Raw genomic sequence first — 27,128 nt, 5'->3', positions numbered from 1 at the left:
TCCTTAACATAAACTATCTATCTGTAACTACACTTTGCCTTAGTGAGGCTGCTTTTCCCTTTCTGTAGCAAAGTGTTCCCTTTTCATCTACTACGGGGTCCTTTTTCACTATTCAGCTGGGTAGATGAAGAGAGAGGAGGGAATGTTATCTACCTCAACTACAGCAAGGCTTTTGATACTGTCTCCCATAACATTCTTGTAGAATGTTAAGCACATGGGACCAAAGGGTGAGTGTCAAGAAGATAGGGCCAAGTTCTTTTCTGTGGTGGGAAGGGGGGAAATGGGCTCAAACTGGAATATAGGAAATTTCAGCTGAGCATGATAAAGGACTTTACTGAGCATGACAGAGCACTGGAACAGGCTGCCCTGAAAGATTATGAAGTTTCCTTCATAATCTGGAATAATCAGGAAGCATCCAGTTTCCTGGATGCTTTCCTGTGCACACTACCATAGGAAATCTGCTTTAGAAAGGAGTTGGACTTAATTGATCTCCAGAGATCCCTTTCAAAATTCAGTGATTCTGTAATATTTACAAATTTTCAGATGTTAGCTTTCAGGCATTCTGTAAGCACAATCTATTAGCATCTGGGACCAAAGGAAATTATGTAGCAATGGTCTACACATGTAAAATATAACCTCCTCCTCCCTTTCCCCCAGGAATTCAAGAAACCGATGTTATTCTTCACATATGTGAGTGATTAGTGAATTTATGAGTACCCTGTGGGCACACCTTTACCAGCATAAAATCAATCACACTGCTGGCACATCTGGGAGGTATAGGTTTTCTGTCATTTCAGGGATGGCATGGTAAGTCAGTGCACTCACACGGAGCTGTGTCTTTGTAACACTGAATGAGTATCTCTGCCTTCTGCAGGTCTCTGACAGTTTGGTGCTAAACATGGTAGCACTGATTTGTTTTGATTCTTGAGACTGGGAAAAAAGCAAGCAGAAATAGTGCACGTTTTGTATTCTAAAACGAGAAAATCCTGCCTAGTAAGACAGATATATTCATGTAAAAAGATATTGCCAAAAGGAAAAAAAAAAAAAAAAGAAGAAGAAGAAGAAAAAGGAAAATACTTTTTCAGCTTTACATTGTTCAACAGTTTGCACACACATAAGCAGATCTTTTTGTATTTTGTAAATCTGCTGAAAGGTCCTAGTCATAATGGAACTTTGTTCATGCAATTCAAATGAAAGCAATCACAATTCCAATCAACCACTCAAGGGCAAATATAGATCTACTCCTGGTTTGCTGTTACATAAAGCTTTCCTTTTCCTTCCTGATTATTCACATTTCTGCAACCAGAATCCACATATTTTAAATAAACAAAACTAAATAAAACAACAACAGCAAAAAAGGAAGGAATAAGTGAAAATCCATACAAGGGAATATCTGTTAAACATTATCTGATTCAACAGAAATAATCCTTCCAGCTCTTTCAGCATATATGTTACGGTTGAATTCTTTCCTTAAGGCCAGGTAATGTCAGTGCCAGATGGATATTTTTTCCTCCTAATCTGGGATATTTAAAATGCAGAATTAGTACACATTTGGAAATGAGTCTCAAATAATCGTTGGAGTTACCAGCTTCTTCCCCTGTAATTGCAAGCAACTGTAGAGAGCATGAAATCTAATGAAAAAAGATCCATTGTCCAACTATGTCCTAGAAAACACCAGGCAGAAACACCCTTCGAGCAGACAGAGCTGGCATCATTGTCTCTGTCTTTATTTCTCCCATTCTTAAATTACTTAAATGTCTAGTTCCTTTACATGTCTACTGCTTCATCTTGCCTCATGTTATTCTCCTTACATATTCCCTGTGATCTGTATGAGAATTCATGTTTATTCCTTAGCTCAGAATCCTTGGACTGATAAAAAAATATTTTAATACTCATAAAACAGAACAGGTAATTTTATCACTATTATTTAAAAGAGAAACAAGCATAGAGAGATTGCATGACTTGAAGGAACATATCAAAACAGAAATACTACGCAGTTGTTCTGCCTGCAGCCTTCTGCACTGCTTATACTTCTCTGCCCTTTATGTTTTATGTAACATCAAACTTGATCTACTTTTCTGATGACCCTTGGGAAAAACATCCTTTGATTTTTGGAAAGCAGTCAGTGAGTATGTCAAGGTAAATGAAAACACTCAAGTGCCTCATTTCTCAGGCATAAGAGGACAATTATGTGTTGGAGATTTTTCAGTCCTTAGTCTTGGGGATGGTTGGAGACACTATTGAAGACTGTGTACTGGTGACATCACACATCACCAAATTTCAGCCAGTGTGAGTCTCCTGAACTTCAAGTGGAGGAGTTATCAATGGTTTTGATCACATTCTTTAATATCATCATCCAAAACTGGTTGTTGGCACATCCCTTTTTCTCATAAACTGCCTGCATTTTATGTTGAGTCTCACATTCCCTCTTCCTGAGACCAAACACATTTGTGTTTCATTTGGCTGACAGTTTTTATGTAATATAAGAAAAATTTTGGACAGGGTGGAAAAATCTGGATTTCTTTCATTGGTGGCCTCTTTATCATGTTAATATTTAGAAGCTATGATTAATTTTACCCAAGTTTCCTTAATTTTCCCAAAATCTAGTCAAGAACAATAATTTTTCAGGTTCTGCATTGATCAAACCAGAGAATTTGTTACTGCTACTATACATTGAATTTACTTGGACTGTATTGAAATACTGCCATGCTTTAACTATTCCAAGAAAAAAAAAAAAAAGTTATACAAACTAAAGCCTTACAAAGGCATCCAAAATCTTAAACACTGACTGAAAATGACTTGAAAATACTGAAAATGACATAATGATCTGCATCCATTTGCTCAGACAAAATTCAGTTTCAGACAGTCTGGTGTGTAGTAGTCTGTCTCTTTCTGACCTTCCATATAGATGATTTTTCTGTCATGTCTAGAACTCAGGAGGAGGATATTGACCTAATGTGACTATAGAAGTATTTGCAGAAGAACTAGAGAGAAACAGTCATGATTTTACAGGCAATGTCCTGTTCAGAGTGGTAAGACCATGAACTGTAAGGGAAATACATTCATAGCTAACAGACGTTCCTGTAATGTGCCATTAAAAACAGAAAATAATAACACCAGACAAAAGCAACAATAAACACAAATAAAAACAGATTTCTCTAAATTCTGTTCTAAGAAACTGATAAAAGTATATCAATATTTTTTTTAAGTAATAGTATTACTAAGATAGGCTTTTAATAACCATCTACCATTGCAAGGCTAGGAGAAAAAAAAAATCTAAAAAATTATATTTTTATGTTTTTTCTTTTCTTTTGCATTTCATTTGTATTTTATCTTAATACATAAATAATAGTTGATTTTTCTTGAAATAGTTTAACATTTAAGTATCCCAAAACAAAAAGAAACTAGTTTTTATTTTTAAAATATTAGTTAGTATTTTAAAAACCATAAATTCTCCACACACAAAATATTCCTTGTCTTCAGTTGTAGCCTGCATGATAAAATGCTCAGTACATCTACATGTGATATTGCAACAATTAATAGGTTTGTGTGATACTAAAGTCACAAAAATTACTGTCTTCAATAACTGAATGTTAAGACAAAAAGGTGAGTTCTCATTGCATTTATTTTTTTGAGCTATTCTAATCTCTCACTTTTAACAGAGTTAGCTACCTTGTGTCTTATATCTGTTCCCCAAAGTCCCTCTGTTTCCTTCATTCTAAATATGGAATTCCAAAGAAATATGAGGGTTAGTCTTCTGTTACACAGTGAAGTAATTTATTTCTCTAACATAGGGTGAAAACAAGAGAGTGTATATAGTACAATTATCTTGTTCAATAAAAAACAATAATTTACAGAAACTAAAGTTTGCAAAGCTGATTGTTTGCAGATGGAGGCTGAAAGTCAATGTCATCTATAATATGACATGTTAATCAGCAGTTCATGAGGAACAAATGGGTGATGGTCTTTCATTAACAAAATGCAAAGAAAAAAACAACAAACAAACAAACAACAACAACAACAAAAACCCGAAAAATATAAAAGGGAAGGCATGACACCAGAACTTATACTAAGGATCCAAATTATTCAGTAGGAAATTAACTCGGTCAACAATTTTATTAAGCTTTAATTTAGGAATCTACCTCTAATATGGAAAGTTGTTTTTTTAAAGAAAAAATTACATTTTCAGCGGCACATTATGACGTCCTTCCACATGTGCATGAAGTTCCTAAGTATCTTGAAAGTAAATACAAAATCTGTCAGCATCCTTGAAAGTAGACCAAGCAAAGCAGCCAACAACAAACAAAGCAGAAGAACATGGAGAGAAATGTTACATGCATTAATGTAAGTGGGACATTTTGTTTGGAATTACACAGGCAAGGTTTAATCCATCCTCTTTACAGGTCAAAGCTGTGCAGAGAAGGTGCTTGTGCCACGTTTGTTTATATTTAGAGAATTGCAGTGGTCTGAGTTGTGAATGTGTTACTCCTCTGTAAAGCCTTAAAAACTGGGACAGAAGCTCTGGAATACACTGATTTTGACAGACAAGCTATGATTCTTCAATGAATAGAAAATTTCCTAACTGAATAGCATATCCTTAAAATTGCCAACAAACTTCTAATCGGAAAATAAATAATTAATAATAATAGACAACAAAAACAACTAACAAAGACCTTCTGCCTGTTTTCGAAGCTGGCAGCTACTCACTTTATAGGTCCTATGTTTCGTGCTTGAAGTGTGCAGTAAAGACCTGAAAACGTTTTTGTGACTTCCCCTGTAAATTCTGGAGGCGACTCTCATTGCTTGTTTTTTTACATGGGTATGACGGGTTGGTATGGGCATGTCAACAAACTAAATTCTCGGGTGTTAGGAGGATTCAGTGTTTGCCAACTACACTGAAATCTGTGTAGATTATTGTTATGCAAATACATAAAAGGGGTTCAGAAACAGAAAGGTGAGATCAGTGCCGCTGTAAATTGAGTGATGATGCTGTATATATTAGGCTACCTAAAAGACTCAAGTAAATTCAGTGCTGAAAAGCCAGTATCACTCGAAGCAGAGGGACATTTGTTACTCATGTTCAGAAAAGAAGATGCATGTGTTGGAGTAAAGTGGATTATTATACGACTTGACTAGTGCACTTGCACTGTATAAGGATGTGGTCCTATAAGTGCAGTCAAACCTGCTGACTTGTCTACTCTTGTGGTTAATAAAAATGCAGCTCTTTGTTTCCTAAGAAGCCTGCTTCTTTCTAAACAGCCACTAATTAAAGATCAAGCATGAGAGACAGTCTTCACCCTGTATAATGCTATATCACTCTGCAATGCTACTAGACTGATAAGTTTCAGCTTAGTCAGGTCTCGAGGTTTTCTTTTATGAATTGCATTACTTGAGACCCATGCCACTTAAAATAATCTGCTAGATTTCTCTCAAAATGTTGGTTATGGCACATCTTATAGATAGACAGGTTAGCAGCTGTCATTTCTGAGTTGTTTCCCAATTATGAATAAAGATATGTGGCAATCAGAAGTTTTCAACTCTTCTGCTGCAATGCTGAGAAATAAAGTATGCATTTATTTCATAAACCACATCCATAGAATGACACTGCCAAACATCTAATTAAATGCCTAATTTAAAATGTGCAAGTTCTTTTTTGTCTTTATTTCAGCTTTTGCGTTTGTAAAGGATTACATACACATGCACAGGCACTTTGAGAAGTGTTCTGCACTGCAACATCTGAAGGAATAAATCAAAAATATATAGAGAGCAGAGAGCAGAATACCAGATACAAACTTTCAGGAAACTCTGATTCAAAGCCAAACTAAATGAGCTGGTCCCATCTGTGGTATACGTATTCAAACTGGAAAATATTCTGGTTATTTCTCCCTTTTAAAAAAGTCACAAATTTGAGTGTTTCACAAAGCTCTGTGCCTGTTCTCTTGATGAAAAAATCAGTTTGTATTCAAAAAAGTGGCTGCTTATGTGCATTTCCAGGGTGTCTCACTGTGTTTAATTTGCTTTTTTGATGTGTTTAGCTTGATTTTTTTTTTTTTTCTCTGAGGACAATAGAACTATTATTCTCTTAAATGTAAATGTTGGAAAATATTCATAATCATATTCGCTATAAGTACTGATCACTCTCATGCTCAAATAGGGTATCCTTATATTTGCATCTGTGTTTGTCTTCCATCTTAGACATCTGCTTTTGTCTATTTTTGGTGGTCAGGTGGTAAAGAAACCCCTGACCCAGAAAATCTTTTACTGTCTTCTTAAGGGAACAAATACTCTGAGGAAAAACAAATATATACATATATATTTATAATATAAAAATACTATGCCTGAGCATACATTTTTGTAATTTTGATTTGGCAAAGAGAATAAAGGCAGATAGGCAAATGCAAATGCAAAGGTTTATATGCTATTTCATTGCAAATGGACAGATTACATTTTATGTGATTAAAAATGCATTCAGAAAAATATACCCCCGAGAGTTCTGGTCTGTTACAAAAAAATGTTGAACAGCTTGGAACTCTGCTAGGTTCATCTCTAGCATACTGTAAATGATGCTTTGTTATCACAGTCTGACTTCAGTGCACCCTCTCAAGGCTCCTTTACAATTATATATTCTTTCATATTTATTTGATGAAAAGACATAAATTGACTTTGGAACTGAAGTTGGTCAGAGTTATAAGTAATGTTCTTACCAATGATTAACTGAAATATCATAATAATTTCCTACTATTAAAATAGAAAGGAAAAAGAAAAAAGTGTTAACCTAGACGACAAGCTGTTCAAACAGAAGCGAATAGTGATTGTGGTAAAGAAACCAACTTTTTACATAGTCTGATAGTGATAGGAAGAAAAGAGGGAGATTCACATGAGTTGTTAGGGGGAAATTTTTCACTGAGTGGTGGGGCATTGGCACAGGCTGTCCAGAGAAGCTGTGGATGCCCCATCCCTGGAGGTGTTCAAGGCCAGGTTGGATGAGGCCCTAGGCAGCCTGATCTGGTGGGGTGGTAATCAGCAGCCCACAGCTGCAGTTTGGAACCGGATGGTCTTTAAGGTCCCTTCCAATCCAAGTCATTATATAATTCCATGACTCCATGAACCTATGGCTGGTTTTCTATGCATAAAGCTTCCCAGAAAGGAAAATACTAAAACTAAGTCAACATTTCTCAATTTTCTGTCCTTCTCTGATGAAATGAAATACCCCTGTAACACAGATAGAATTATCACACATATACTGATTTGTCTCTTCAGGCCAAGCATCTAATCTCTCTATCCACTCCTGTTCTCATATTTCAATAACTAGAATAAGGCTATTGTTTATATTAAAAAAAGATTTACATGAAATAAATAATACTATTATATGAAATTTTTAAATATAAAACGTAGACAGTAAAAAAAGCAATTTGAAGGAATATTTTGATCCTTAACCATTTTGGAACTTGGCCTATACAGAAGGGGGAAGAAAGCCAAGAAGATTCCAGTGGTGTTGAATAGTTTCTTGTTGCAATCTGTCACACAGAAAGTAGGATTATTTACAACAATCAGTGGTTTCTTTTTATTATTGTTTGTAAAGTAACTGCAGTGTTTCCTTTGAGAAAATACAGGAAAAATTTTAGTAAAAGAAATCTTCACTGCAGGATAGATAGAAATCATATTATGTGTCATCTGGTTACACTGTTGTTTGTGTTGTGTTGGGTCACCAAACCATCTAGTCTTCACTCTAGACTTGAGCTTCTCATATTTGTAAAATCCTTACACAAAAACTCTCTTTTATTTGATGTTGGTTAATTGTATCAGCTAATTCTAATTTTTCCAGGGTGTTTTTCTGACATCCTAAAGACATACTGGTGTTTCACTTTCTGAAACAGATCTGGCCACATACCAACCCTCATGGTGGCTTTATTGCTTCATTGAGAGAAATTACTTTTTGCTCAGTTTAAACAGGAATTCACATTTTTTGCCATGGTTCTGGAAAAGAAAGACTAGTAAAAAAGAAATAAAAGCTTTCAGATGACTATACAAATGGAGATACTGGCAATTCTCTGGTCTTATCCTCGCTTTCAGCCTTATCTCAAGCCTAGGGATGCTCTTCTTCCCTTTTGGAGAGTGGCAATCAGAAAAAGGCAAAAAGATCAAAGATTTTCAAATTGTACCACCTTGACCCTTTAGACAGAATTTTGAATCACCTTTTCTTGCATGCTATTCTGTCATTTGACTGTGGGCCATGTTGGCGTGACATCTGTTCAGTCTTTTGCCTCTTTCTCCATCACTCTCTCCATGCACTCCTGTTAACTATCTCACTTCCAACTCCCTCTCTCAACAGAAGAATAATTTTCCCAGCCTCTTATAAAATGCAGGTTGCAGTATCCTGGTATAACCAACATCATCTCAGCTGGTCTGTGGTAGTGTAACTGAGAAGCTTCCTTAAAATAACATTACTTAAAAGCAGAAAGCAGTTCCAGGATAAGTTACAACTGAAAAATTAAAGAGTACTGTGTGTGCAGACCCGACTGCCATATGAACCATCCTATTTTCAGGCAGCCCCAGTAAAACTCCATGGGACCTTCAGGCATAGTGAAGGTGGCCCAGTTGTGGGGGTATGCTGTAGGCTGCCTTGTCAGCATGAGGAAGTGAACAAAGCCTTCTTTAAGCAACTGGAGGAAGTATTCAGGCCACAGAACCTGACTGAGGTGATGAGGATCTGGAGCTCAGAAGTGGAGATAAGGATGTACAGGAGTGTGATGTGGCTTTAGTGGGTCCTGTGACCTGCAGGGTACAGATCCTGTACTGGAAGGGAGCTGATCTGGACTTCTTCTGAAAGTGAGACAGGTTTGTGTGAAAATCAGCTCTGAATGGTAAAGGAGGTTCAGAAAGCCTGAAAATATTTAAGGACAACCCTCTGCAGAACAGTCTGTTGCAATACAAAGATGTATCAGTAGACCAACTTATCTAAGCTGCCGCTCATGACAGAGCTTCACCTCCAAAATGCAGCATACAGGTGAGGACATGGGTTAAATGACAAAGGAGGAGTAAAGAAGCATTGACTACGTATGTATTATACCAGCATGGTCTGTTGGCTTTCTCATGGAAAGGCCAGCTCTGCAGGAAAAGCCATCACAGCTTGTGAGAAACAGCACTGGAAACTCTGAAGCAATTCAATGCATCACTGTATTTTTCTACCTATATACCTGTTGCAAATCTGTATAGTCATCACATCTTTCCAGAATTTTCTGCTACGTGGCCTTCCAGCTTCTTAAAATTGTTATAACTTAAGGATTATGAAATTCCTATACTCATATCATAGCACTGTCTCTTCTATTTCAGACAAATATTTAACTAAAATTTTCTAATTTTAGTAAAGCCAATGGATCCCCTAGGCTGTTGAGAGCAGCTATATTTTGTTGTCTTCCTTGGCACATAGCATTTCAGTCTCCTTTCGAGTATATTGTTGGCTTTTTCTAACCTTTTTGTCTGAATTTATGAGAAAGGGAGAGTAAGAAAAAATCTACTTAAGTCTAGATGCTTCAGAAATTTTGGGTGCAGTTCAGAAGTTTCCAGCAGTGTTACATTTAACTGATGACAAGTGAACTGCAGAATCATGCAATACTTCTTTGTGAGTTTCTTTTAGCATCTGGGTCTGTAGAAGCCATACAAATCTATAATGTGTGAGTACAATCCTACTGCTCTGGTTACTTCAATATGCCCATTTTAAAATTGTTTTGCCTAAGCAGTTGAGTTAATTTTAAATAAGCAATAAATGTATCTTTAAAAAATGTTTTCAGGTATGTTAAGCAAGACATTATAAGCATTACAGAATCAAATACATATTTTGATTTTGGGGAACAACAAAACTGACATTTAAATAAAGAGAACTTGCATAACATCTGTTGCTTGTGCACCTTGAAAAGAAACAGACAATTCTTTGTTGTCGGGATAATATTTACTTTTTTTTCTCCCCATAGTTAGATGATTGGATCTAAACTATCTTGGCATTTTTTTATTTCTGAGCATTCTGCATCTCAGTGTTTTTTTGGTGTTCATACAAGTGGAAGTCAAGACAGGCAATGATTAGTGAAGTAGATGGAATTAATATGGGAGAAAGCGCACCAAAATCTAGTATGTGATTTGTAAGTGCAAATTCAGATAATGGCTGAAACAACATAAATATATTAAAAAATAAAGTGAATTAATCAGCATATGTGTATATTTAACTGTTGTTTGTCTTTTTACAACTGTGAGCTGAATTACGGGATCTGATGTTTATGAATATCTAAATAGAGTTGAGATGCAAATGGATGAGGCCAGGCTCTTCTCAGTGGTGTGTAGTGATAAGACAAGGAGCAATAGCCTAAAGCTTGAACATAGAAAGTTCCATACCAACATGCAGAATAACTTTGTTACAGTAAGGGTTACAGATCACTGGAATAGGTTGCCCAGAGGGGTTGTAGAGTCTCATTCTATGGAGATATTCAAGACACATTTTTTATGCCTATTTGTGCGACATATTGTAAGCTGCCTGCCTCAGCAGGATGGTTGGACTCAATAATCTCCTTAGGTCTCTCCCAGCTCCTGCAATTCTGTGATTCTGCGACATGAAATACAGAATGCAAAAGTATTATCTGTATTTGTGACATTCCTTGGAGGACATTAGTCCTGTAAAGCAGTGAATGTGCTACCCAGAGACATGAATAAAGTATTTTCCTCTGTGACAGATAGAAGTTGGTCTTACTGTGGTCATAGAAAGCCATATTGTCTTTTCTCAGAAATACATCTATTGTAAAATGTTAAAAGCATTTCAAAGCTGATTCAAAATAAGAATTATTCGTAACACTTAATCTGTCATAATCTTTTAAAGCTTTCGAGAAGAGAAGATAGTCTGCTGTTTTCTATTTGTGATTTTACATCACCATGTGTGGGCAAAAAATGCAAGAAGGGATTTACTTATTGAAAATAAGAGATGAAATTTATAAATGACATGGCATGCCTTGCATGTAACATCCATATTAGAGATGCTATGTCACAATGAAGTAAATGGCACCCACAAAACCATCTATCAAGGGATTATGATTTGCCAAATCACTTAGCACAGTATATTGAATGTGCTGCTGCTTGGAATTGTACTGATGAGGCAATCAGAAAGTCTGTAGGAAATTATAACAATTTTTAAATTACATTTTGGGACATCCTGATAAGACTTCTGTATCTCCTTGGGGGAGGTGAGTGGAGGAGGAATGGTAGTCCAAGATGCTTTGTTTTGAATTACAGAAAATTCATAGAATACAAGCTTAGATGCCTAGATTTCCATGTGTTTTCCTTTTCAAGCCACACAGGCATGTGAGAAGACTGAAGCAGCATGCTGTCTGGGGCTGCCTCACAGAGGCAAGTTTTATCAAGCCTACAGTCTTCAGTGCTCAGATGTTTATGACAACACTGTCTACAGGTCAAATATTGGAAGGCTATGCTCCTGACCAGCCCATGACGTAATCTGGATGAATCATTTTCAACTGGCTGCTATTAGAATGATTGTGCTTCTGCAAAGCACTGCTAATGAAAACATGTTTCACTGATGTATTTCTGTGATTTCTTACTGATATATTCTTATGTATCAGTATAGCCATTTCTCCCAGCCTGAGCCTAGTAGGATCCTTCAGAACATAATGTTTTGTTGTTTTTTTTTCTAATACATTACAGTCCATTATATTTAGATCTGTTTTCTTGGATTCTGTATTTGCTTATATTAGAAATCTCACATGCCTGCCATTAGTCCTCCAAATACAACAGAAAACATAGCTACACTAGATCAAAGACCTCATAGATCATCTACTGTTCTTCTCCATTATCCTTGCAATGTGCATTACTTTTAGCCTTGCAACTTTGTGACAATAAATCAAAGCAACTGAGTGATTTTAGTGTCTTGTAAGTAACTTTTCAGTAGTATATGTCACATATCAAGTTCTGATCTCATAAAACTCTGTAGAAGTTTACTGTATGAAAATTTCCACATGCATATAAGTACACAAATTCCATATCCATTCCAGTCACTGTAAAGGAACTATTTTGGGCAACAGTACACAGCCATGCTTGGAATTCACAAGTTTAGACTTTCTAAATTTGACCTAATGTCATTTGCAGCTTCCACCATTTATTGTATTACTTTTTGCAAAAACGTTGTTTTCCTTGCTTAACAAATGACTTCAATGTGATATAATGGAAATCCCTATCATCTTCAAAACAGAACTTTGTATCCTTCATTGGAAGGAATTTTTATGTGGCTGGGGTAGAAAAGCTGGATGATAGATGGGGGGTGTTCTATTTAAATTAAATGACATTATTGGTAGGAATGCCGCTTGCAACACCGGAGACCTGGGTTCGAATCCCCCCTGTGGCGCAAGTGGTAGAAGTGCCGCTCTGCTACACAGGAGGCTCGAATCCCGGGGGTTGGACTTGATGATCTCTAAGGTCCCTTCCAACCCACACCAGACTGTGATACTGTGATACTGTGACATTTCTACTTTCGTACTTCTTCAGCCACAATTCCGATTAAAGCTGAATCACACTGAGAGAAGCCTTCAGGACAGTTCTCTCCATGAGATAAATGCTTCAGGTCTTACACAACTATATGTGTATATATTTATATCTTTACTGGTTTTACATATTCTTTTAGATTTACATCTGCAGGGCTTTCTGTACTCTGAACTCCAAATGATGTGAATGAAAATTCCACAGATGGAGGGCCTGGACAGTCAAATCCCTTGCTTTTCACGTTTTCCCTCTCTTTCAAATATGCAGGAATGTGTGCATTGTACTAGTGTTTTCTACATTTTATTGCTATTTCCAGAGTCAGCTCCAGACGTTTCAGCAGTGAAAGGAAAACCCTATATTCTCTCTCCTCTTCCCCTCATGGTCAGAAACAGAATGACTTTATTATCCTTCTTAGATCAGCAAAATTTGATTATCTTTTGGCAGCTGAGTGGGTTCTGGGAGAAGCAAGAGGAAGAGGAGAGCCATCCTCGGTCAGTTAGAGGGCAAGGGGCTGTAAGGGGTCAGTGGGTCTTGTCATGCCACTCTTTCAGCCCCATACTCCTCACAACCCACAAGACTCATTCCTCAATACCTTCGAATCTCCTTTACTTGAAAAAAAAACTGGGAAGAAAAATTGAAACACATTAAAATGTGTAAAGAAAGTAAAATAATAGGAGAGTGGTTGGGTTAAAAATTCCAAAACCTAGTAATACAGGGATAAATATAGTAAATAACATTACGTATATACATGTGCATATATATACATACACATATATATTTATATGACCATATTTTCTAAGATTATCACAGAATCTGTGGAATTGGGTAAAACGGAAAAAGAGAATCAATCTGTGGACATTTCTTCTAATGACTGCAACAGGAAGAGACATGCAGGCACTGAGAGACAGAGTTCCCTTAAAATCAGTATTATTGCAAAAATATTAGAATATAATTTCATTAATGCTGGTGTGCAACAGCCTAAAATTGACTCCATTCATTGTTTGCACACTGTGTGGAGATTCTTTATTTTTTGAGGCTTAGCCTGGATGGTATTTGTTGTTAGTTTATTGTGGGGGGGAATTTGTCACCATGTTCAGTGCCAGACTGTTTAGACAGTCAGTATACATGTCTTTCACATACTTTAACTTTAAAGATATATGTTTTGCTCTAATGCCTCTGCAACTGACATTTCAAACCTGTATGGAATATTCCCAAGAAATTTTCTTATAAGTATCCTGTCAAGCAGAATTTTCGTTTATAAGTGGGTCATTAAATTATGAATATTCCTTAAGGTACAGATTATGCCAATTCAATACATCAATTGTCATTTAAAATAAATATGTAGTTATAGGATGTGAGTGGTCATGGCATGGGAAATCTGCCATTCATTTAAAGAGGCAGTGCATATACTAATTCTTGTTGGATCATCAGAGTAAGAACGTAGTAAACTGGATTCTGAGTATCACTGCTGAATTTAAATTCTGTTGAAGGCTGCAATACGTCACCAACAGATGTCTTCGAAACAGCTGGAAAGTACTTGGATTGAAAAGAATTGCTTTCATTCAGAAGCCTGAAAAACAGTCTGACCTGCCTTTCTACTCTGAGTTTGAAAACTTTGCCACTTTGGTTTTTTTTTTCTCTTTTCCATTCTTGGACTCCATAGGAAGACAAAATGAAAGTCTTGAGTATTTTGGCAATTATTTTGGACATTCATTTTGCTTTGATTAACACCTGAATAATAAACTATGAAATATTTATATGGTCTGGTGAGCAATATGGGTGAAGGTGAATGCTTAGACTGGATGTTCTTGGACGTCTTTTCCAACACTAATGATTCTGTGTGAATCTGTGTGATTTTCAGCCTTACACAGTTGAGGTTTAACATATACCCATCATGACAGGCACATTTAATTTAATTTTTATGCTTTCCTTGCAATTGCAAAGAGAAGATAAAGTATTTAATTCTGTAGGTAGATATGGGCCCACAATAATATTTTGTAGACTTTAAAATGGAGAATACACTCAGGAACTGCAGATCCTATGAGCAGTAAATATCTCATTTCTATTAAAACCAGTTGCATACTGTCAACAGAATCTCATTTCCTAAAGCTGTACCCTCAGAGGTCAGTTCTGATAGACAATGAGGAGCATGGCCTCCCTGTGCTCTTGCTGAATTCTGCAGAAGCCAATAGATTTATGTCACTATCAGCCAAGAAGGCAGTCAGACTCTTTCTCTGAGGGTCTTGTCAGTTTGACAAAATATGTAGAAAAGCAGAATAACATTTGCAAAGAGTTTACACTGCATATTTATTTTCTGAAAATCACTTCTTTGATCTAAGCAGTGCTGGCAGGCAAACCAGCTGTACTCAGCTATCCAGTTATGTAAAACTGAGGAGTCTCCTGTCAATCATCTCTTATATTTCTGTGGTGATATTTTTAGTCATTAATTTTTCATTACTAAACACTGTTTTCTCTGGGATTTCAGCTAAGTTTGTCTGTAGCAGTATGATCCTTAAAAAATAGGTTGGAGGAGATGTTTCTCTCTGGTTGCTGCTTACAAAGATCATTGTAACCCTTGCCTTTAGTCTGCAGCCCCAGGCCTCATGGTTTGTGCTATAATTTCCCTTATTTCCTGCTGCTCAGTTTCCAGCTTTTTGTGTCTATCAGCTGTATTTTCTTTGAATATGAGAGACCAGACCCCTTTTTCATTACGTACTGTCTTCTGTGAAGAAATCTTGGAGTTGAGCCATCTCTCTGGTCTTCTCCAGACAGATAACTGTCTCCACTGCTCTCTGGACCTTGTTGCTCTGTCATTTCCAACTCTCAAAAATGTCTGAAGTGCAGTGAAGAGGAGTGAAGAAATAGTTAAAATCACCAGCAAGCTGTATGAGACAATAATTTTGTTGAACATGTCTTTACAGAGAAACACAAGAATATTTTCATTCTATCTTGGTAGCAAAAATTTTTAAGCAGGTTTTTTGGCCAGAGTATTCAAAAGCTGAAGACCAGGCATGTCTTCTATGGACTTTGATATTGATAGGGACTTTGTTTCAGTTTAGGGCTGAAGAAAAGGGTCAACACTGGAATTATCATAGAAGTGACGTGCGGAAATCAGACTCTATAACCAGAGATAGGTTATAAAGCAGGCATGCGTTTATTCAGTGCTGGGCACATGGGGGATAATTCCTCCAATCATGCGCACCAATGGACAGAAGCGTTGGAAAGTTATAGAGCAAGCGTATACATATTCATCAAATTCCCAAGAAATCATTAACATAATCATTGTTTATCTGGAACTTCATTTACATGCTGTCCCTCCTATTGACGTGTGCACAGTCTGTAGTGGGTGTCCCGCTCCGGTGGTCGTTGGGATGAAGTCAGAAGTCTTCCTCAGGTTACTTCAACCCAGCTCCTCTATTCAATCAGTCAAAACCAATTTCTTTGGCTACTTTTCCCTTCTAGCTGTATTGTCTTAACTATAGACTCAGCTGTGCTATCCCAGATGTGTTAGCAATGTCGATATGTCCCACCAGTCCTATTCTTCTAACATTCCCCAAGGCCTAGGATGCTTAATCTTCATGAAGGGTCCCTATTTTCTTGATTCTTGCTTTCAGAGGCAGTCTGAGATGCTGGGATGCTGAAGAAGACTTTCCTGTGCTTATGAAAAAAAAAGTTCCAGTGCTATGGTCACTATGGAAATGTGCAATGCAACCTTACTTGTGGTCTGAAAGACATGGCAAAGTGATACATAAAAATAGTAAAACCTTTAAAGTGTGTACATATGTACCACTGAATTTTATCTTAGTTTCATTTTTGTTGTTATTGAGTATCTTGTGTGCCCCGGTGGTGCAAGTGGTAGGAATGCCACGTTGCAACACCGGAGGCCTTGGGTTCGAATCCCCCCTGTGGCGCAAGTGGTAGAAGTGCCGCTCTGCTACACAGAGGCTCGAATCCTGGGGGCTGGACTCGATGATCTCTAAGGTCCCTTCCAACCCACACGAGACTGTGATACTATGATACTATGATGATCTTTGGCAATGCCACACAAGATTATCTTTGGATTCTTTTTGTAACTTCTAAAAAAATAAGTGTTATTTTCTCCTTCTCTTAAACAGAGTAAAACAGTGGTACCATTGACTAACATGTAATCTTAGAAAATCTGGTAAGTTTGGACTGTTGATTCCAGGATATTTTGTTAAAATTGGAACCACTTTTAAAATTTTCCAAATAATTTAAATTTGCCAGTTACTTCAGTAGTTTCTGATTTTCACCAAGATACATTTTAAGCAGCTGTCATTCACTTATCTACACAGCAAGAGCCCATGTTGGATCAGTTGCCTGTAGTGAATTTTCCTTTCTCACCTTTTGATATGAAATTAGGTTATATTCTGAAAGAAAAATAAAAACAAAAAACAAACAAAACACGTAAGTCCTATAAGTATAGAAACGATATTTCTTTCAGAAAGATAAATATACAGTGCAATTTCAGTATTTCTTACTAACATTTTGTCTACTTTTCCTAGCTTTTCATTAGTAAGGTAAAGCATTATTTCCTTTTCTCTTCTGCTCTTCCTTGTTTCTTTGCCCCACTAGAGGAAAGAAGGGGAGAGGAGAGGAGAGGAGAGGAGAGGAGAGGAGAGGAGAGGAGAGGAGAGGAGAGGAGAGGAGAGGAGAGGAGAGGAGAGGAGAGGAGAGGAGAGGAGAGGAGAGGAGAGGAGAGGAGAGGAGAGGAGAGGAGAGGAGAGGAGAGGAGAGGAGAGGAGAGGAGAAATCATAGAATTGCTCAGATTGGAAAAGACCTTAAAGATCATTAAGTCCAAACACAACCAAACCATACTCCCTTAACAACCATCTGCTAAAGCATGTCCCCAAACACCACATCCATACAATTTTTAAGCACATCCAGGGATGGTGATTATTTTTTTGCTCTTGTGAATAAGGAAAAAATAAGCATAAGAGAAAGACTTTCTAGGTGAATTTCCAAACAATGCTACATCAGGGTAATTACTGTTTGCAGTTAATGCTTACAAACTGTAAACTTGCAATCCACTGCACTTGGCACCGCAGACACACACAGAACAAAAACCACTCTGCTCAAGAGGCCTTCTGATATGCAGAGCTCAGCTTTCAAGTGAATTGCAGCATGTAAGTTATCAGAGTAGAGTGAATGTCCATAAGAATTTTTTTTTTTCTTTCTTTCTTCGTTTTTTTTTTTTTCCTGATCTTTTACAAGCATCTTTGTTCTTTTAGGTTTTTAACACAGGAAGATGTCTAAGCAGGAAATGCACTTTTGCTGCATGGGACAAACTCTCTGTGTAGAGCTTTGATGGTTATTGACTTCATTTGTAGGTGTAGGTTCTACTGATGGCCAAGTCCAGCCTATTGTATATAACAGCTTTATATATTGTTATTGTGCTGAACAATGAGAGTTTTTATTTCCCTCCTCTACCATCTCTCAATAGATTTAAACAGCACCTAAATATATGTGTGAACACTTCTTTATTTGACTTTTCCTTGTACAACTTTGTGTGAGACCTTGCTTGTTCAGGTTTTAAAAACAAGATGAATTCAGACATTATGCAGCTGAAGAAATGTAATTGGTGAGGCTAGAACTGAGAACCTAGCTCAGTTATTTTTTTCCCTAGATACTAACAGTGTTTGTGAACAAAAGTGAATAGCCTATGTCAAAAGGTTAGCAAAATGGCACACAGTAATATTTCTCATTGTTATTCACAGAAGCAATCTTTTAATTAGAAACACAGCCAACAGAACCAACAGTGCTATGAGAAGCATGTTAATAACTACCAGAGGACCTTGTGATACGTCAGTTGCTCAGTGCTGCTAAGAAAGCAGCTGCCATGTGAAACACGGACTAATCTGAGCCCAGAAAATTGCACTGAATCTCTTTTTGAAAAATACAGCAGCTATTTTTGCTCATCTCTCACAGCACGGGACAGATGTCACTTCCAGGGCATTTCACCATCTCCTCTGGAATCTTGAGTTCTTTGACAGCGGATGGGATGGGAGAAAACAACCAATTCAGCTCTTGTAAACCATTGCAGCAGTTGTGCTTTCCTCTGCACCTTGGGCATTCCTGCTGTTTCCACCAGGGGAAAAAAAAAAAAAAAGAAAAAAAGAAAGAAAGAAAGGTGTTAACTTTACAGAGAAAGCCACCTGGGCTAGCACAGCAGCTTGCTTGCATTCCTAACGTCTGGTAGTAACCCAAAGGAGCAAAACTAAATTAATACAACTGTTCCACATTCTCTATGGCAGGCATACGTCACCTATAGCTTGTTGCATTTATGAATTCCAATCTGAAAGAGATGTCGTTTTCCCTCCGTGAGCACCCCGGCCCAGCTCTGGGTTTCAGTGGTACACTGGGTAGTGGTGGTGGAGCTGGACTCGGCGCACCCCTACATCGGGTCCTTCAGCCCAACAGGACTGTGAGGATGCACTGTACCGTTTCCTGCACCCTCTCCCGCTTCCCGTCCCGCTGCTCCCGGATCCTCGCAGCGTACCCTAGGGGGGGCTGCCGCACCGCTGGGCATGGCGCCGGCCGCTGAGCTCCGCGGGGATCCCGTGCTGTGGATGCTTACACAGCGAGCTGTCCCTGCGCCCTGCAGGTACGGTCTGTGGCCTGCTTCTGGTGAGTTCATTGCTGAAAGCTTGGTTTCTTGCAAGTCATTCACTGTGCCCAAAAGTGCAAGCACTCTGTATGACAGAATGTGCATTAGCATGGGGCTTGAGTAATATTTCCTAGATAGTGAGTGGAGCAAATACTGTAAAAAGTACAAAAGCAGTCACCAAGATGATCTTCACTTCAGTGCTGCCTCTTGCAAGGCACCTTGGCACAAAAAGGAGTGCTGCTTCCTACAGGCATGCCATTAAATATCATGGCTGTGTTTAAATAGCTCTTCCTCTGAATGTAGTGTGACAGCTTAATGGCACTTACAAGACAGTTGATTTGGTTGGCAGATTGCTGGTTGTTGTGGTTGTAAACATATTTTCAAGCAAATGCCTTATTTATTCTGTTTAGGAAAATAGCTGCTTTTCTGTTAATCTCTGGGGGTGTATTTTGATGTTAAGAAATTCTTTCCATGGAAGCTTGATATTGGAAATATTTGATAGGAGTACAGCGAGCGTAGAAACCTGATCCTGTGCCATTCAGTGGTTTTCCAGAAGAGCTCAGTACCTCACATTAAGGTTATGAGGCAGACATATCAGATCAGTGCAACAAAGGGACTATGCAAAAGCAGGCCACCACCTCTTAAACAGAAAAATGACACTTTTGGCAGAAGCACTTCAATGCCAGCAAAGATACCATGGCAAGTCCTCTGGGCCAGGCATCAGTGCTTGACATTAATTGTGCAAGCGCCTTATATCTTTGGCTCAGGACATTTTAGGGGAATATGGCTTACTGCATTCACTGAAACTTTATTAGTTATTCCAGTCATGATACACAGAGAGGAAGCAGAATAAATCACATGAAGTGATGACACATGTGCATATTGAGAAAGGATGTGCTTGCAAAAATAAATAAATAAATAAATAAATCATGAAAAGTTTTCAGTCACAAAAAGCCCTTCAAAAATCTTGTGATTTAGAAGCCAGTAACTGTGTGTCTAACACTGAAAAATCTGGCACTATTTATTCCAAGATGCACTGTTTCATAGCTGCCAAGTAGATGCAACTGGATCCTTTCCATACCGCCCTACCTCCTGTCTTGTCTTCATGAGAGTATTGAGATCAAGGTCAGCAAAACATGAATTGTTGTTTTCAGTTGGATTATTGCTGAAATAAACTCCTACGTCTAAAGATCAGGAAATGATCTTCTGAAATGCAGTCAACGTAGTGTGTTCTTGAGCCTCAGATTAGTGAGAATCACTTTTCTGAAACTGCTCTTTGCAATGAAAATTGGGGAAAGAATGGTGGTTTGGGAGAGGAAGAGAGATGGGTGAAAAAGAATATTGAAACTTTCTTTGCACAAAATATTATTTGGAATCCAAGTTTATGCTGTTTAATTAAACTTGTGATTATTTCTCCCTAATGAAGGCTAGCTTTAATTGCTTTCCCTTCTGGCAATAGCCTTGAACAAAGTGTAAGATTTTTTCATGTGTGCTGCAGTAGGATATAAGCTGGGAATGGGAAGCTCTGTCTGTGCAGGTCCAGTGCAGTGTTCTACAGAAACAGTGGCAGTACAGTCTCCACATTGCATAGTAAGGCTGTAGTAAAGTATTCAGACTTGGTGTCTCCCAGAAGAATGAAAGAAAACATACAATGAGCGGAAGAAAAATATAGCTGGAAAAGGATGTCTTTTTCCTCAAGTGCTGAATCTCAGCTATAGAGTTTGACTCTGTCCTGACAAACAGCCAGCATATTCTCATTGAAATCACTGGGTTATTTGTCAGGACAGAATGAGCTGCTAATTTTTATTATGCAGTAAAATGTACTTTGTCTTCCTTTTTCACTTTTTAAAAATATTGAAGTGCAGAAGGAGCCTTAACTCAGCTCTGCATCTCCCACACTTTAAGTGGTGGGGCTGCAGCTATATTCATTTTTGCAGGAGAAGGAAATAAAGCCAAGGCTGAGGAAATTCTGAGTGGTACCAATACTTGTGTTTTATTGAATGCTGTCCTTCAGTGGGCACACCAGACCCCCATAGGGCAAAATCTGTATCTTGATTTTATTCGTGTTTCTTTAAAATACGTCTGTTTTATTTAATCCCAGTCACTGCAAAAGGTAGAATGGTGGATTTTACTTCCTGGATTTGAGTTAATGGATAGTCAGCACTTCAGTTTAATTAAATTAGCCCTGAGCAGTGATATTTTAATACCTGGAAAATTAAATGTATCTACTGCCACTGTTTAGCTCTTCTGAGTGGTTTTACTCTTCTTAACAAGCCCAGGCTTTTAGCTGGCATATATCTTTCTTTATGTCCAGATACACAGAGGCTTTAAAAAGCTGAACAGTTGGTATACTTAGTACAGATAAGGAAACAGATATCAGTGTACTCTATTAGGCCTATTGAGCTGTATTGCTGCATTAATACAAGAGATGTTATTATCTCTCCAACTTCCCTCCTCTACTCACCTGCATTAGATTTTCAACTGGTAATGGCACAGCAGGAAGTTATTGATGTGCTGACAGTCTTCTGTGATCCAGTGGCATGTCTCTTTCTCTCTCAGTGTAGCAAAGGTTTGCTCTCATAAATGCCAATGAATTACCAACAAAAGAAACCAACCCCTCCTAGCAACTCAGGGAGAAGATAAATTGCAAGCCTGCAATACAAACATGCCTGCTCTGCTTTATCTTTTGCTATGCATTTTGACAGAAGAACAAGACCATGCATGTGTGGTCAAAGTCAGAAGGGGGAAGGGGAGGAGGCAGAAGTAAGACATAGCGGAAGAATGTAAAGCTTTACATATAAATAATGCTGTAAAACTACAGTAAGCAATTAGGACTGTGTAGGTAATCTGCTTCATAGTCTTTCATAATTTACAGTTCTTTCTTCTTACATCAAAGCTTTTGCAGAAGAATGACTGTTAGCCTGAAGTCCTGTAATACTCTTCCACTGAATGAAGCCATATTCCGTCGCGAGTATATTTCTTATCAACTCCAATAAAATTACAGACCTAAATGGTCCGAACAATTGTTAATGTCAAAGATACATAAAAGCAAATTTTATAAATCAGGATTCAAATAAAAGAAAGAAGATAAAGCCAAAAACTGCATTAAGATAGCTCCATAAAAATGCTTATCACATAAATGTACAACAGATTATGTGGTACTTTATGGAGAAGTAGCTTTTGGAAACAAATATGCATGATATACAATTTTCAGTGCTTAAATAAAGCAAATGGCACCAGATTAAAACAATAGATAAGGCCACAGAGAAATTATGGCGTTGATTTCAATAGTTTATTTTGAAGATATATGAAAGTACTTCTGTTGTAATTATGACTTTAGCCAAAGGCCTAGACATTTCAAAATAAAGGCCGCTCATTCATACACTGTCATATCAAGTGGCTAAAATGTAAAAGGCCTCAGAGAATCTGTGACTGTAGGTTTCTCTTCCACAGATGAGGGAAAGTTCCTTCACTCTCTTATGTTTTTCTTAATCATTTTGTAAATCAGGAATAAGGCATGCAGGATACAATGAGATACCTGTCAAGGGTAGATTCTCATGAGAATGTATCCGGAGAATGGCCTTGGAGGTTAAAACCCTGAAGTGTATAGGATGCAGGACTAAATCTCGTGTGCTTTTTCCATTATGAAATGTTGGTGTAGAAGACATTGTATGACTAAATACACAAATAAATGACAGTTCTATAATGAAACTGTTGCAATTAAGGAATTACCGGTCCCTTACTCACTGACAAAGTTACTTGAGATCAGAAGTGTAGACCCATGTGAAACAATATCATTTGCCTTCTAACTCAGTAAGCCAGCCTACAAAGCCCTGAATGCTTAGACATACAGCATTATCTGCTCTCATTCCATTTGCTCTTTAATATGTTTTGATAACATGTGTTGACCAGCTTGATCAGTACAGATTGTGCATGGAATTTAGGGGCAGATATTAATTTGAACTGACTCAGCTTCCACATATAAAAGTCAGTAAGCTCCATTCAGTAAGAATTGCATGATTCTTATTTAAATAGAAGGTTTAATGCTCTTCGTCACCATAGTTTTCTTCAGAAGGCTAGATTTGTTGTTGTATATTTGCAACATTTATTGCCATGATCCATTACCTTTGAAATTCAAGTGTTTTGAGCACACACTAAATTTCCTGAAAAAACAAACTATAATGAAGACTTAATATCATAAGTTAAGAACTTTGCTCTAATTTTCAGCTGCTTTAGGCTTCAAAATATACCACTGAGTTCACTTTCATTATTCCCGATCTCTTCCATCAATGAGAGAAGGACCAGGATCCTTAGGATTACATATCTGTCCACATACTTGGCTTAGTACAAGCTATATTTGCCAGCCACCATTTTTCATCAAATATTGTGGAAAAAAAAGCTTTATTTATTTATTTATTTTGAGGGGGAGGGGCGGATGGTGGGGAACACTCAGTCCAAGTGTGGATTTGAATTTTCAGTTTCCAACCTTCATGAGTTCAGACCACAAGGTCACTCAATCTTGCCACGTGTAAGAAGAAAACAAAAATGATTTCACTTTTTCACCTGTTTCTCTGATAGTGAGTATATTTTCTGCCTAGCTTTAAAGCAGAATACTATCTGTCTTATTTCACTGTTTCCCATATTTTCACCATATTGAAACTGTTTAATCCATCAAGTAGAAACTGCTGCTTTTTGCATAGTGTGCTGCCGTGCTGAGAAATTTAATATGGAACACGATAGCCTCCTAGTTATTAACATTATAATTTCTTCCAGTATTTTATTGGTTGCTTATAAATTCATTTTTGTTACAACATAATAGTGCATTCATGGTCACGATTGTATACAGGTAGGAGTTGTTCACTTTTCTCAAATATTTGCAAGAAACATAAACAAAAACCATATGTTTCAAATATTTCACCGAATACCTTTTTCCACTTCTGTGCATGTTGTAACTGTTTCAGCCCTGTTCTGTTTCAAAATCCTACCACTTATCCTGTGTTTTATGACATATTCTTATCTTTCCACATTTTTAAATATTCTTTGAAAGGTATTCTAAATTGAATTTTTTTTTTTTCCTAAACGTTAACCCCCAGTTTTTCACATCTCTCTGACTGTCACAAGAACAACACTGATTCCAGCTTCTAAACAGATCAGTAGGTGCTTTTCACTGTAATCTTTGCTGTTTGCTGTTAAACTTTATTGTAAACTTGCCTAGTGTGGGAGCAAGTATTTTCTATGTTTTGCATGGAGAACTCTTGTGTGACCGAGTGGGTGTTCTATCCACATGGCATCTTTACTTGTGTTTTGATATCCAAAACCCTCTAAGAAAGAAGGGTTTCTTTAATATGGCTTCACTGCCTAAATATCTTGCTGGCTCAACATTTCAAAGAACTCTCTGTGCTGTCCAGGCATTCTCAATAATTGCTAGCGCAAGAGATGGGCCAAAACCCAAAATTCTCAACCCAGCTCCCCTCCTTCCTCCACACCTCTTGTCTTCTTGGAAACTTCGAAAAGCTGAGTCCAGATGCAGAACTGAGTATCACAAATTGGCCAAACCCCAGACACACCTCCCCCACATTAGGGGTTTTCCAAATCCTAATCCAAAATGTACAGCCTAATCTTCTTCTCACCGTCATTTCTTTGTGAGATTCTTAAAACTTGAATATTCCTTCTTTGGTGATAATTTGGCATTTTCACCTGATTAACATTAGGTTTTGTCACAACAGTCTTAATCTGCCTTCAGATTGAAAACTTTGATGAGAAGGAAAGTGGAACTGAATCCCACTTGCACTAGAAAAGCAAAAAGACATAAAGAATTAATTATGCTGTACTGCAAAAAGAAAAAAAAAAAAAAAAAATAGCACAAGGCAAAAGCCTCCGAAGAGGTTAAAAAGTGTGTGAGGCTTTTATTTGGTTTTGTTTTGTTTTGTCAGTTTATTACTCACAAATCTCCAACTAAATTTCAGCTGGAGTGGTTTACAAAAATATATGCTCAATTACTTCCATATTCAAAGACAACACCATCAAGCCCATGCTTTCTTGCATAATATCTCTAAAATTATGGACTTTATAGATCAAATGACAAGACTTCTAAAAATTGTATGCAAACCTGTTGGTTTGTGTGATCTCTCTGGTATGCGAATCTTTAAAGATCAAGATTATTGGTTATTTTTTTGCCACTAGTAAGCCTAGAAACTTTTAATGAAATGTGAAACTCTCACATATTGACATGACATCTGAACTGGGGCCTGTGAGGTAAAAATCCAGTATTCACTATGAAACTAGTTAACACCATTAGAACACATTAACCATTAACCACATTAATGCCATTGGAACAAACACCAGAACAACCATTAGAGAATGCTGAGATACAATATTAGCTGGAGGACAAGAGCATTGGAAGACTCAGATTTAAAAATATTGCACACTTCCAAAAGAAGGACTGAAAAGAAGCATGTGGCTGCACAGAAAGTAGGGGGAATCTCTCTTGTGTGAGGAAAAAAAATGGAAGACAAAGACTTACCTTACAGAAGGAGGGTGTGAGTGGCATGCAATTATATGAGCCCACTCAGTGATGGCTACTGGGATCGCTAAAAACAGAAATCCACTTCAGTATGCCCACAAGAAAAGTATTAAGAGTATATATGTGGCATCCTGGGAAATGAACAAATCTGACAGAGAAACATTAGAGGAAAGATGGATCTGTGCTTAGATCTTACCTGGGATGTTCCAGCAAAACAGAATGAGGAAGTAATTTTGCATCTGCTGTTGTAGAATTCCCCTATTTTTTTGTTCTTGTAACTCAGATCTCAAGCATGTCAGTTCAGGATGTTTGGCTCATCCACTAAATTATGACACTCTTTCAATGGGGGGGAAAAGGGGGGAAAGAGAAAAAAAAAGTTAATTCCATGTTAAATTGTTATGAAAGATACTGCAAAAATCTAAATTGCAGGTTTTTTTGTTTTGGTTTGGTTTTTTTTTTTTTCAGTGATTACATTTTTCTTTGGTCAAAGTTTAAGGTTCATTACTGAGGCACAAAAGGCATCTTTCCTAATTCAGAGGATAAATGGTGGCCATGTAATACAGCAAGATGGTTTAATTTATCAGTTCACTTAGTACAGTTAAACTCATTGAAGGAAACTATTCTCACAAATGAATTTAGTCCATCTATCCCCATAGTTCCACAAGGGAAGCAACTGTTCTCTTGATAGTTCAAAACATGTTTCAAGTAAAACTACTTCACCAGTTTGACCCACATCCAGCTAAACAAAATGGATCAAGCTGTGTTATGTATCACTTGGTTCTTGAGACCTCTCCTCACATTAGCTGTAGTGGATCAGGCACAGAGGTTAGAGCCTCCTAGTTTGCTACTTCCCCTGCTGCACCTCAGAGCCCTTGGCAGCCAGTCTCCATAGAGGGCACAGTTGAGATGAGACTGAAGGCTGAACAACTGCCTACTGTCCTGACAGGTTACAAGTGAGGATGGTCGTACTCATAGGTATAGCTTGCCTGCTACTGTAGGTCTGAATTATATCTCAGAGGTCTGGACAGGTTCTGAGATTGTTCAGACTAGAGAAGAGGAGGCTCTGGTTAGACCTTGTGTGCCCCGGTGGCGCAGTGGTTAAAGACGCCGCCTTGCAACACAGGGGCCCGGAGTTCGAATCCCCCCTGTGGCGCAAGTGGTAGAAGTGCCGCTCTGCTACACAGAGGCTCGAATCCCGGGGGCTGGACTCGATGATCTCTAAGGTCCCTTCCAACCCACACGAAACTGTGATACTATGATGATGACCTTACAGTTCTCTGCAAATCCCTGAAAGGATGTTGTCGTGAGGTGGGAGTCAGCTTCTTCTCCCATGTAGCTAGTGATAGGATAAAAGGGAATGGCCGCAAGTTATACCAGGAGAAATTCTTGTTGGATTTTAGCACTCTTCTATGAGAGTGGTCAGCTGCTGGAATGGGCTGCCCAGGGAG

General features: G+C 37.8%; 1 protein-coding gene and 1 long non-coding RNA gene across 5 annotated transcripts in view; one reads left to right on the top strand and one right to left on the bottom strand.

The window, feature by feature from the left end:
- The window catches only part of ADAMTSL1 (ADAMTS like 1), a 379,149-nt gene that overhangs the window by 174,925 nt on the left and 177,096 nt on the right, over positions 1–27,128 (top strand). The gene's annotated exons all lie outside the window — the stretch shown is intronic.
- Positions 15,663–18,628, bottom strand: LOC146753944 (uncharacterized). Its single transcript, XR_014939546.1, has 2 exons — positions 18,477–18,628; positions 15,663–16,919 (listed from the first exon to the last, which is right to left on the bottom strand). It is a non-coding gene; the product is annotated as an uncharacterized LOC146753944 (long non-coding RNA).

Source organism: Coturnix japonica, chromosome Z (assembly GCF_054131305.1).
Source record: "Coturnix japonica strain WE chromosome Z, WE-NBRP24, whole genome shotgun sequence".
NCBI lineage: Eukaryota > Metazoa > Chordata > Aves > Galliformes > Phasianidae > Coturnix > Coturnix japonica.
The sequence above is the reverse complement of the archived record's forward strand: the minus strand, read 5'-3'. Positions and strand labels throughout refer to the sequence as shown.